Source organism: Cricetulus griseus (genome assembly GCF_003668045.3).
Source record: "Cricetulus griseus strain 17A/GY chromosome 1 unlocalized genomic scaffold, alternate assembly CriGri-PICRH-1.0 chr1_1, whole genome shotgun sequence".
Classification (NCBI taxonomy): domain Eukaryota; kingdom Metazoa; phylum Chordata; class Mammalia; order Rodentia; family Cricetidae; genus Cricetulus; species Cricetulus griseus.
In genome coordinates this window covers 71,362,793-71,375,505 of record NW_023276807.1, presented here as the reverse complement: position 1 = coordinate 71,375,505, position 12,713 = coordinate 71,362,793, and the positions used below count along the sequence as shown (strand labels likewise).

The 12,713-nt window shown below is 42.1% G+C and overlaps 1 long non-coding RNA gene across 2 annotated transcripts in view; it reads left to right on the top strand.

The window, feature by feature from the left end:
• The first annotated feature begins 806 nt into the window (after nt 1-806).
• Nucleotides 807-12,713, top strand: part of LOC113832370 — a 34,249-nt gene continuing 22,342 nt past the window's right edge. For both annotated transcript variants that reach the window (XR_003479622.2, XR_004772514.1), the window contains exon 1: nt 807-1,285. This is a non-coding gene — a long non-coding RNA (uncharacterized LOC113832370). The remainder of the gene's footprint in view (nt 1,286-12,713) is intronic.

Here is a 12,713-nt window from a genome sequence, read left to right as displayed (position 1 = left end):
TTTGTTCTCCTGAAGCCTGGTGAATACTTGATTCTATGATTGTGGTTTCAAGGTTCTGTAGAAAATGTCAGAGCCTTGTTAGAGGGGACATCTAGGTGAAAGTGAGACCATCTCTCAACTTGTCAAATGTGGACATTTCCATGACTTAGATATGGATAGATTGTACTAGAGACATGGTGTCTGATGTGGAGAGGTGGATCCCACTGGAAGGTCATTGATGTGGTGACACTGGCAGAAGGGATTAGCATAGCTTTCTTTCGTGGGCTCCTGTCTGGTTATCACGGGTACAATTTGAGAAGGAAAGAATAAGGGTGAATTCAGAAGCTCCATGGCAGACAAGCCTCTTTTCTTTACACACAGCTCAGCTTTCTTTGTTTTATTATAGCAACAGAAAACGTATTAATACACAGACTAAGCTAAACTGTGGAGGAGTCAAGTGGAGGAGTCAAGTCAAGAAGGTACTAAGGGGCAAAGAAACAATGACAACTGAAGAGAAGGGAAGCTAGGAGAAGTCAGAGTGGGTGCAAAGGCTAAAAATTTGGAAGTTGGAGGCCTGCAGGTGAGACGCTGAAGTTGAAAATCTGATGAACAGAAGTAGTCTTAGATAATGACAGTATCTAAGCTTTGGTCATGGTGGTCAGGAATGGATGGGAAGGGGTGGATTTGGAGTCCTCATCAGTGCATGTGTAAGGGGAACCACTGATGCTGGGAGACTGTGAGATATAGATCAACGTAGCCACCTTATGATGAGATAACCAAGGGGGTGGGGCTTTGTAGATGACACTGACCATGTGAGGGAGGTAGTGTTCAGACAGTACAGAAATATAAATGGTACAGGGTTAGTTAGTAAAGACAAAGAAAAGATTCTAGAAAGTACTTAGCACATCAGTTGATTTCTTGTTGCGGGGGCTTTGGAGCAAAGTCCTAAGGATGACTATGAGCATCTGATTTCAAGACGGGAAGAGAGAGTCAAGAGGAAGAACACACAGACAAGCGAATTCCAGAAGACACAGAGAGAACCTGGAGAATGGGGGATGACTCAGAGATGACGATGTCATCAGTGAGAAAGCTGAAGACTAGGAAGTGACCGCCTAGCAGGAAGAGAGACCTACACCCAGTGAGGCTTGTGCCCTAGGTCTCGGGATGTGTGTGAAGTAAGTTGGTCTCCAGGTTCCCGAGAGAATGTGTGTGTAGAGATTTACCACATAGCTGGCTCAGTTTGTTGCATCCAAGCCCAGAGTAAGAAGAAGCCATGTTCTAAGGCACATGTCCCTGCCAGCATGTGGTAAGTACCAAAAAAGGGGGTTTCTCAGGACTTTGAAGGGGGTGCATCTGATGTGAGGGTGTGGAGGTAAATAAGAAGTTAAAGATGTCAAGTCAAAGTGTAAGCATGTCACAGGGGTGTGTAGAGCAGTTTTTGTCATTGTTGTTTATTTTTGTTTTTAATATGGCCAGCCCTTCTGGAAGGTTTTTTTTTTTATAAACACAGCATGATACTAGTGAGCTTGGAAGGAGGGATGGATGGGTGAAGATGATGTTGAGGTAGAGGGAGGGAGCAGGACATTTAGGGCACTTGAGTGGCCTGGAAAAAGACTGGCAGGTGCCAGGGTCATAGGTAGTGGGGCACTTAAAAGCAGGCTGCAGTTTGGGGCCAACCTTCCAGTCTTGGGCCCTTGAGAAGTGGGATGAGCCCTCTGAAGTGTTTTGGCAGGAGTCAAGTAGTAATGAGGTCCTGACACCCTGTGTAGGAGACTGTCTTGATTGAACACAACTGCTCTGTGTATACCCACCGAGAAACGGGAGCAGAGCCTTACCCATAAGTCTTCAGTACTGCACCCGGTTCAGCTGGGCAGGGTATCTACCATTCGGTTCACACAGCTGAGAGAGTCTCCAGGAGAAGATCAGAGCCGCATCATCTCCCCTTTATCTGAGAATTCCACAGACTGCTGCAGAGATGGTGGATGGGATCAGGGACAGACTTTTACCCTAGGCTGTGTGTGTGTGTGTGTGTGTGTGTGTGTGTGTGTGTGTGTGTGTATGAGTGTGCGTGTGTGTGTTCGTGTGCCTGTGTGTGTGTGTGTGTGTATGCCTCTGTGTGTGTGTGCATGTGTGTCTGTGTGTGACTGTGTTGTGTGTGCCTGTGTGTATGTGTATGTGTATGTATGCCTCTGTGTGTGTGTGTGTGTGTGTGTGTGTGTGTGTGTGTGTGTGTTTTCTCACAGTTCTACCCACTATCTTCAGCATGTGGGAGACCTCCCATTATGTTTTATGGTGAAGTGACGTGTTGAAGATGTGGCTTTTGATGAAAAGTGCCCTCTTAGTAGATCAAAGAAGATGCCAATCACTTCTGCCCCCAGTAACCGGTGAGGATCAGGGCTCCTTGGTGGGCCACTCCAACTGTGGTCTGTGATGGGCTGGTTGATAAGAATCAGATAAGGGGAGACACAGAGACAGTCTGGGTGTGATTTCAGGCTTTTGATCAGGGGCAACTCCTGGCAACTGATCTGCAGGCGTCTTTGAGTTAAACAGTGCTTCTGCCCAGGCTGCGTAACCATCTAGTGCATAACCTGTTAGCATGAAGATACTGAATCAGCCTTCTGTGGCCATTGAGGCTAAAATGGGTATGCTTGCTGTAAATGTTCTGGAACAGAGGTACATAATTTAAAACAACCCTAAAGAATTAGAAAAAAAATGCACCATGGAACATCAAGGTGCCAAAAGAGACAATTTCGTATTTATAGATTTATTTTGCATTGGTTGGCCTTATTTCTTACACTTGAATGATGTTCATAACGCTGAATCTTTTTAATGTTTTCCCAAACACTGCAATATTTATTTTTTTCATTTTCTGGAAGTGATATTAAATAACCTTGCCACACGGTTAATATGACAGAGTTTAGTTTTCCCCCAAAGCTGGCCTCTCAGTTTTTTCTTTTTCTTTTCCTCCAAACATCTGTGGTGAAAAGGTAGGATCTTAAATTCCAAAGTCTTGCCAAAACCATGCAAATGAAGTGGCATACCTGGAAGACAGAAGCAAAAGAAAGGAATACAAAACCCAAGTGTCTTAAAAAAAATACAAAACAATTACTGCATTCAACAGACTTTACATCCCTCTGTCAGGCCTGTTCTTAACATTTCTAAGTGACAACCCAGTTACAGGTCTTGTCTAGGGGAGGAAGGGGAGAGCTCTGCGGGAGCAGCATAAACTCCCCAGTAGGAGTCAAAGTCCTTCCCTTCCCCAGTGCCTGAGCCAGGTCCCCCCAACCTGCCAGTCTGGGGCTGAGTTTCTGATCCATGGCACTACCTGCTTCCCCCCACAGTCTGAGGCTGAGTTTCTGGGCACTAGCTACCTCAACCTGATGTAACTTAGCTGGAAGCCTCTGTCTCATTCATTGATTATTTTTAACATCAAATGATGAATCTGGTAGAAACAAATAAACAAACAAAAAACCAAAGCCTTCTCCCCTCCACCATTCTTCTCCTTCTAGAACAATTGTTGTGTAGCCATCATCACACGTTTTTTGTTTGAACTTTAGTCTGGTTTTTCAAAGTGTATGCTTGGGAATTGTGTTAGTCAGTGTCCTTTCCATGGGCTCTGTTCTATATTCCCACAGGCTGCCGAACTCTATTCTATCCATTATCTCAGAGCTATTTTGAATTCTAATATTGTTGCTAAAAGAGATAATTGTACCTCTTAGATTATTGTTCAATTAGCAAATGAAAAATCTACATGGTAGAGTTAGATGTACGAACTGGCCTTTGGTCTCAAGTAGACCTCTCACAAAATCCTACTGGAGTAGGCTACAAAAAAAATCTAAATATAAGTACAAATTGATTAGTGTTTTTGTGAAACACTGCCACAATGCCTGTGCCCCATGACTTTATTATGACCTCCCGTCCTAGCTCAGGGTGATTCAGATTACATGAGAATGTTACAAGGGACAATAAACTTTATTGGTGAAGAAGTATGATGGCATTTCTGCCCTCTAATTTACCAGGCTATCATGATTGCAGGGAGAAATTATAAAGCCCTGACAGCCCTTCTCCTCACCACAGCCCCTGAGTTATTACACAGTCGGATGTGTTCTCCTCAGAGCTTGCAAATTGATTTTTGGATGATTTGTTCCCGTTTTTCCAGGTAAGGAAAATAGTGGGCACCCGGAGTTCCAGGGTCATCGTTCCTCCCAATTTTAAATATAGACACATTTGCCCTTTCAAAGTCCTCTGGAACCTCCTTAGTGTCCTCCAGGAGTTCTTAAAAATAATATCTGGTAGTCTGGTGAGTATTATAGCTGTGTCCTCAAAGCGTGGCATATGAAGTTGTTACTTCCCTGAACTCCAACACATTTATTTACTTGTTAAAATTGTGACTCTTTCCCCTAATCAAAGGTAGCCAGCTGAACACACAGGGTAAAGACAACCTTAGTTGTGGCTTATCTGGTTCTGAAGAGAGCACAAGCCAAGCACTGTTGTAAACTCCCAAAGATGCCATTCCTGCTGTTCTTGTATAAGCAGAATTTTTGTACCACATCATGCTATGATGACCTTGTGCCCCTGTGATGATAACTGCAAAGGTAAACTAGCTTTTATCATTCTCATCAAAACTTATCTCAGATTGCAGATCCTGCAACCAGGAGAAGCCCAGGCAGGCTCTAGGCAGACACTGTCTCTGTGAACAAGAGGCTAAGCTCGAATTCAGATCAGAAAGGGTTGTAAGAACAGAGACTGTGTTGGAGGGCTACAGTCTAGGTCATCAGGGGAACACTGGATGGCTCAGCTTGGAAAGTCATTGCTGGCCTCGGTGGCCCAGGCAACCATATGTATAACCTGTTTGCAAGAGCTGCAGGATTTTTGGAACACTGGGGTATCACAGGAAGCTCCTCCAGGAACCAGCTCTGTAGCTATCTATCCTTGTAGTGGGCAAAGCAGACTAGGCAGTCAGTTCACGACTCAGTATACATTTCCATTGATCTATGGGGACCAACCTAGTGAGGGGCTTGGGCTTTCGGAGACCCTGGTGTGTTCATGCAACTTCAAGGAATTTGTAATCCCTACAACAGTAAGAGCCTGAGGAACCAGGGCCCCAAGACTTAGTTCCATTTCACTGTATTTTCTGGAACCTATTCCTGAAAGATGTTGAACCAGTCATTTGGCAAGCTCTGTTTATGGGTTAATTTGCTTATAAAATATTTAGGGAAAGAATATCTGTTTCCTGAAGCATATAGACATTACCATACATAAATCTGGCTGCTTGGAGCAGATGCTGTCGCAAGAGTCTTCCTAGCTCTGTGTGTCTGGGAGACACAGCATGAGCACTTTCTAGGTTTTCAAGCCATCTGGAGTCTGAGGGAGTGAGAGTGCTGAGTTTCCCCAGTGAAGTTCTAAAGCCCTTTCCTGAGCCCAGCCTTTCCCCCACACCCCATCCTCCTGTAGCAAAAGCAGTTTGCAGGTGCAAACACAGCAAATGCCCCTTCTACAGTGTCCTCATTGCCAGTGAGTGCACCACCCGCAACCCATTCCAGTCAGATCCAAAAGGAGGGCATCAGCCCCGCAAATCAGAGCAGGCCCACACAGGTGCTTCCTGCCCAGCCACAGAGCAGCCACCCATTCGGCACAAATGGGTCACAGCTCTGGCGGGGACCGCTGAGGGAGCTGAGATCTGGGGGCTCACAGGTTTCTGCTTTCATCTGTTACCTGGTTCCACATTTCTTTCCTTCTGAAAGAGGGAGGCCTTGTGGTCACACCATCCATTTTGTTTCATTTGGTACCATATGAGAAACATGGACTAACTTCCATCCCCGCCTTTAAATCCGAGTACCGTTGGTTAAAATACCACAGATGCATTTCCTCCCCAAACCTTTATGTACAGAAAATACATGATTATAACCTGGTACTGCTTTTATTGGGAGTATAATCATAGCTGTGGGAAGGCATGTAGGCATCAGTTTTGTGTTACCATGGGAATCAGAAGAAATAAAAGAATAATGGCAAAGGTAAAATGAGAGAGATGGAGGGAGGGGGACAGAGAGGGACACAAAGGAAGGAAGAAAGGGAAGGAGGGAGACATGTTTTTTATCTTTTATCTATTTGCATTGGGGAAAAAATGGACATTTGACGTGCCTTGAACTGAGGGTGACCTGCCAAGCCAGCATCGAGTGTTTTGTTCTATCATTTAATGATCCCCAAATACTTCTAGCAAGGTGTCTGAGGCACTTTTCCTCGTTCATAGAAATCTCATGGCAACCTTTGCTCCCCAGTGGTTTAAATCACGTTCTTAAGGGATTAAACTGTTATGACAAAAGAAGAATGTTTAGATACCGCGCTTTGCAGCTCAAAATTTGTCAGATTAGAAACTGTGTGCTTTATAATCTTCAGATCAAAGAAGCTCTCCATCAAAGCTTTGTGTCCACTACAATATTTTCCCAACCTTTGCTGAACCTGAATTGTTTTGGATTATCTCACATTGGGTTCACTGAGTCTGCCTAGACTAACTCGAAGAGAAAAGCTTTCTTCCAGGTATTTTAAACACTTCGCATGCACAGGACTCGGGTGCTAAGCCCCAGGAATTACTTTGCAGACCCGTGTAGCCTGCCTTGACAGTCTTTTTAACTCTAGTTTTATACGAGATGCTTTCTGAGATTAGAATGACAGATACAACCCTATAGGGCAAGCATTTATCTTCCATTAAGAACACTGCTTACTTTCCCTAACTGGCTGGCTGGGAGCTCAGTAAAGGGGCCTTTTTATAGAGTTTTTACATCCCAATGGATTAAGTATCATTACCCCGTTGGAAAAAGAACAGTTCAATTTCCTCAGAAGAATGGCTCGTCAGGGTACAGCTGTTTGTCTCCAGCCATCTCTAAATCCAGCAATCATGTTTCTCAAGCAAGCACAAAGCAGTGACCACTCAAAGTTGAAATTGCCAATGAATTTAGAATCTGCTTCCCAAATTCCTTTATTATCAGACTGCCTTGAATCCAGTGAGGAGAACACAAGGCCAAGTGGATGGGATTGATGATAAATATCTGTATGCAAAAGAAAAGCAACCAATGTGATCTTTCTTTCAGTGGAAGACAGGTTAAGAATCATAACTGCTACAGACGAAAGAATTTAAGGAAAGCCCAATTTAATATTCTGTGCCTTAAATCCCATTATTTTGATATAATTCAAGGGCATAGTCTAACACATAGAAAATATGATTCAGTGGAATTTATTTCTATACCTTCAGCCTTTCACTTTCATATGCAATTATTGAATACTCAGAACTGAGAGGTGAATGAATGTTCACCTATTCCAGAAAAGCAGGAATTACAAACAAGAATAGTTTCCCCTGTGGTCAGTCCTCTGCACTGTGACATGCAAATGCATTTCTCAGAGCATCAGTAAGGACCAGTGTTAAAAGGATCCTGTCTATCCATGCTTTCTGTTATGGGTAGAATTACGTCTACCATGTGGCACTCACAGAATGTCTCTCTGTTTTTTGTTTGTTTGTTTGTTTGTTTGTTTTATCAGAATGGTTGTTACTGATTTTAAGCAACTGTTTTGCTTGTAACCCAGTAACACTGTGAGTCCTTCCCCACCAGCTCCTTCTACCTACTCCCTGAGCATTTCCAGTTAGGCTTGGGCTAAAGTTTTAGCAGGTAGAGGAATGTCTGACGCAAGCTCAGTCATCTTTCACTTCAGTCCAGACTTGATTTTGCTTTTCATCCTTCCACATTCCACTTATGTTCTTTCCTTCTTATTTGATGTTCTGAAGACGAATTCTTTTCATTACCCAGGCTGTATTAGTAGAGTATAATAATACTGCATGCATCTTTGGCAATGGATATGCAGTTGAGAACAAAGGAAAGGGTGGGTAAAAAATTATTTTCATGTGGATTATCATATGAAGTAAAAGGTAAAAACAGACCAGGCCAAATCAAGGGCTGGAGAGATGGCTCAGTGGTTAAGCGTGTTTGTTTCTCTTCCAGGGGACCCAAATGTGGTCTCCAGCACCCATGCCAGACAGCTACGTGACTCTAGTTCTAGGGGATCCGATGCCATCTTCTAGCCTCTGTCTACACAGATAGAAATGAACTAATCAGAGTTTGGATGAGGCACCTTATACTTACCTGAAAAACAAAACAAAACAAACAAACAAACAAAAAACAACTAAAAAAACAAAACCAAAAAAAAAAAAAAAGAAACCACTGAGACCACTGAGGGCAAAAGAACTGGGGTATTGTTGTGTGAAATGTGGGAATGCTAATTAGAGGTCAGGGAGAATATGAGAAACTTCAGGACACCTGACATGCCTGAATGACATTGCCAGGCTTAGCACACCTGGGCTTTGTGGGAGCCATTGAAAAGTAAAGCTGATTCAGTTTGGGAATCAAAAAAAAAAAAAAAAAAAAAAAAAGAAAGAAAGAAAAAAGAAAAAAAAGACAAAAGAAACCCTCAACACTACTATGGAAGATTTCTAAAATTACAGACCGTGGAAAGATCCACTTGCTAATTTGAAAACTAATGCCTGTAGCAACTACTATTTATTGACACTTTCTCTGTACTGCGGTTTCCATTTCATAGTTACTGTTGTATGTAATTATTAGCCCTGCCGTGAGAATAAGCTAAGGGTGCTTTATTTATAGATGAGGAGACAGATATGCAGTCACTATGCTCCTCGGCGTTCTCAGGAGAGACTGAAGAAGTAGGATGGATGTATAGACATGCTATGGGACAGCTGCTCACATAATTATGGAGGCTGAGAAGCCACACAGTATACTCTTGGCAAGCTGGAGCACCAGAAAAGATTATGTTGTAGTTTGGAGACTCAAGAGTGGAAGAACTGGGGGTTGCAGGGTCCTGACTGAGTCCAAGATCCAGAGGGGATGGAGGCAGTGACTTGTGTAATTGGACAGAGATTCTCGGTGTGTTGGTTCTATTCAGAACCCATGTGGATTGGATGCTGCCACAGGACAGGGTGTGAGAGCCCTTGCCATGCTCAGGATGTGGTTGGAAAGCTCATACCCTCCTCTTTATTTCACTGCACTAAGAATGATTGTTGAACATTCCAAAAGTAATTCTTAGATGTCTCTTAATAAAAAATGATAGGCAGAAGAAGTGATGGATATGCTAATTAGCATGATTTAATCATTCTACGTGGCATTTTTATTAGTTGCTTTTCTTGTGACTATGACTGAGTATCTGGCAGGAAGAAGCTGAGGGGGGAAGGATTTATTTGGGTTCACCGTGGTGCCGGTGGTGGGACCTCTGCAGCCCAGCTTGCTCTCCTCTCAGTACACCAGGGAGCAGAAGGACTGGGCTGGAACCAGCTAGACTACAACCCACAAGGAACACCCTCAGATCCCCCTCTTCTGCCATCTCCACTTCATCTTCTCAAGGTCCCACAGCCTCCCCAAACAGGACCATCATCTGCTGGTCAAGTGCAAGACTCAAACCCGGCTCTGTTTGCACAGCCTCATATTGACATATTAAAAGATGACTGACATCACTAAATGATCTGCACCTTCCTGGTATTTTTAAAGAATGAAAGTTAATTGAATTTGCTTGCTCTGCATATTTCTCATAAATTATGTGACAGGTGGTGTTTGATAGTTGAACTCTTTCATGAGGTGGATTCTCAGTATTTGTCTACCAAGTATCATGTATCAATTTTTGGTTTCATTTTCAAATTAAATTCATTTTAGCCACGATAAGAAATCACACATTTGTGGGATTTCTCTTACTGGGAGAGCATGGGTTTTCAGTGTGTACATGTCTTTGGGATTTTCAGATGAGAGGGAACATATGTGTCTCCTTAAATATTGATCAATTCTTCCTGGTGGAGGAACACGTTCTAAATCCTCTCCCCTAGCTTTGATGAGCACAGGATAGCATAACCAACAACAGAGCAGAACCTCCTATTCTTACTGCTGTAACTTAGACCCACCTGGCATCCTTTCCCCGTCTCTCCTTCATCATCTCCTGCTTCGATCTCAAGCATATGGTAATCACCTCCCTCCCATTCATAACTCTGAGACACCATTTAAAAATTCTGCATATGTCTCTCTGTGCCTGGCTTACTTCACTTGACATCAGGATGTCTAGTTTCATCTGAATTGTCATAAGTAACAGGGTTTCATTATCTTTCATGTTGTATAGTAGTCAGTTATATGTGCATGGCATTTCCTGTATCCATTTGTCAGTTGGAGGACAGTTAGGCACTCCTGACATCATCATATTAAAACACTATACCAAGTATCTCCAACTGGGCTATTTAACATACCAATGATGCACATTCAAGTTATTCCTAGTTTTTTTTGTAATTATAAATAATTCTAGTGTAGGTGTCTAAGTTTACAAACTTTCTCCTGATTATAAAATTAGGAATGGAAATGGTAGGGTTAGCATTTTAATAAACTGTAAGATTGTTTCTAGGTATCTTCAGAAGTGGTTGTTAGAATAATTTTGTCTTGGCTACCTTTCTGTTGCCTCATGTGTCGTCTTTGTAGAATGTCTAATATTTTGCCTGCTTTTATTTGGATTGTTTGTATTTTGTTCTTTTAATGAGATATGTATTTCATACTGCAATTATCTACACTACATATGCTTATATGTAAGTCATGTGCCCTAAGTTTTATCTGATATATGGTTAACTCATAGTCTTTCCCATCCTTCCTAATGTATTTCACTGTGTAAATAAGGATTGGCTTTCTCCTTTGCAGATGAGGCTTTTATTTGATGGCATCCTACTTGTCTACCTTTGCATCAGTTGTCTATGCTTGTGATGTCACCTAGAGCAAGAGGCCTTTCTATCTGGTTTCTTCTAGGACTTTGAATGCTTTTTTTTTATAGTGTGCAATACAAGGGTCTGTCTTCATTCCCTTACATGTGGACAGCTAGGTATCCCAGCATCACTTGCTGAAGATATCCTTTCCCTGTTACTCAGTCTTGGTATTTTTGTCAAAGGCCATGTGACCACTGGCATTTGATTTTGTTCACCTATTTATCTAATTTATGTCAGGGACCATGCAATTTTGTTATAGTAGCTTTGTCATATGTTTTTTAATTTTTTTCTTTTTTGCTATAGATTCCTGACTCTTTGTTTTTGTTGTTTTGGGTTTTTTTGTGTGTTTCCATGTACATTTCAGATCCCTCCCACATTTCTCTAATGTTACTCATCAGAGGATACACAAAGCCTTGGGTGGTTTCTTTGTAATGTCAGTGTTCCCCTCATCCCAGAAAACTTTTTGTGGTTTTCTAAGCTGTCTGTCTTTGCTGGTATCACACAAAGATTCTAGCAATGAGATTTATAGTGTATTGTGGTGTGTATGTGTGTGTGTGTGTGTGTGTGTGTGTGTGTGTGTGTGTGTGTGTGTGTGTGTGCAGACAACTGATGCAAAGGTAGACAAGTAGGATGCCATCAAAATGTTTGCACCAGTAGTCTGGCTCCAGAGTCTCATCCAATTTGAGGCTCTTATCAGGGAAGCCCTTTGAAACAATCTTTCAGGCATATTGCATCTCCTCTTGTCTATTGCCCTCTATGGTTATCTCAGGTGAAGCAGTTGGCCTATGGCTTTGCTCCCTCTGCGATGCCACCTTCTTCTAATTAGCCCCCCTAAAAATATTGATTTCCTCTGTCAGTGTTTTTAGACATTACACCCTTCTGGCTCTACTCCCTTTCAAGACCAGCCAGTGCTCTTGGGAAAAGAGCAGAAGGGCTCCGCCTAAAGTGACTTGTAAGGGGTTATAAGCAGTAACTCCTCTTCCAACATAATCAAGGATGAACTTCCAAACACATCTTAGTATTTCATTATCAGATTTGCCAGTACTCCATGTAGTTCACTAAGTGAAAATTGCATGTATCATTGATTCCCAAAGTTATCTTTATGATATAGGGCACATCGATATTAAACTGCTAAGTGGCCCCTTTGTGGTACTGGTTCTAATGTGTGTCTGGTCACCTTTTTCTGTATGTATAAGGAACTCAATGTATTTATGAAAAGAGTTAACAAATTCTTATTGCCAAACTTAATAGCTGCTTCTTATGTTAAGATATTTATTAAATTTTATATCACTTTTATATGAATATGTCTGCATCATATTTATATTCAAGCATTCCCCCAACATATTGGTCTTATGTTTTCTATAGCTTACTGACTTAATTGCTGTCTGGGACTCTCTCTAGAAAAGTTACACTATGAATGCATGTGTGTGTATATACATCAGTGCGCACACACACACACACACACACACACACACACACACACACACACACACACACCACTTGTCCCTGCTTTCCCTTTTTCTTTCTTGGTGTAGTGGTGGGTGTGTTCATCATTTGTGGAAAACTCTAGGAAGGAAAACCTGAGATCTCTTCTGGTTCACTATTGTTGGCATTTCCTCAGCTCTCTTTTCTGAGGACATCCCAGAGCTGTGAGACAATAAAAATTAACTTCACCATCACAGAGAGATGAAACATAGTTAACTACTCTGCAGCCCAATGAAAGCTCTGAGACTTGAATTCATGCTTGCGATAAATTACAAAGACTGGTGACTTTTGTTGAGTTGGAGCTGAAGTGCTAATAAAATATGTTGGATATCAGGTGCAGAAAGGCCTTGAATGCCAGTCTTGGAATTGGGTCTTTAATTTTTTAAGTTTGAATAAAGAGAAACATTCCTGTAGGAGTGGATAATGTCATCTTAGCTACATTAATTGCAGACAACACTAATGT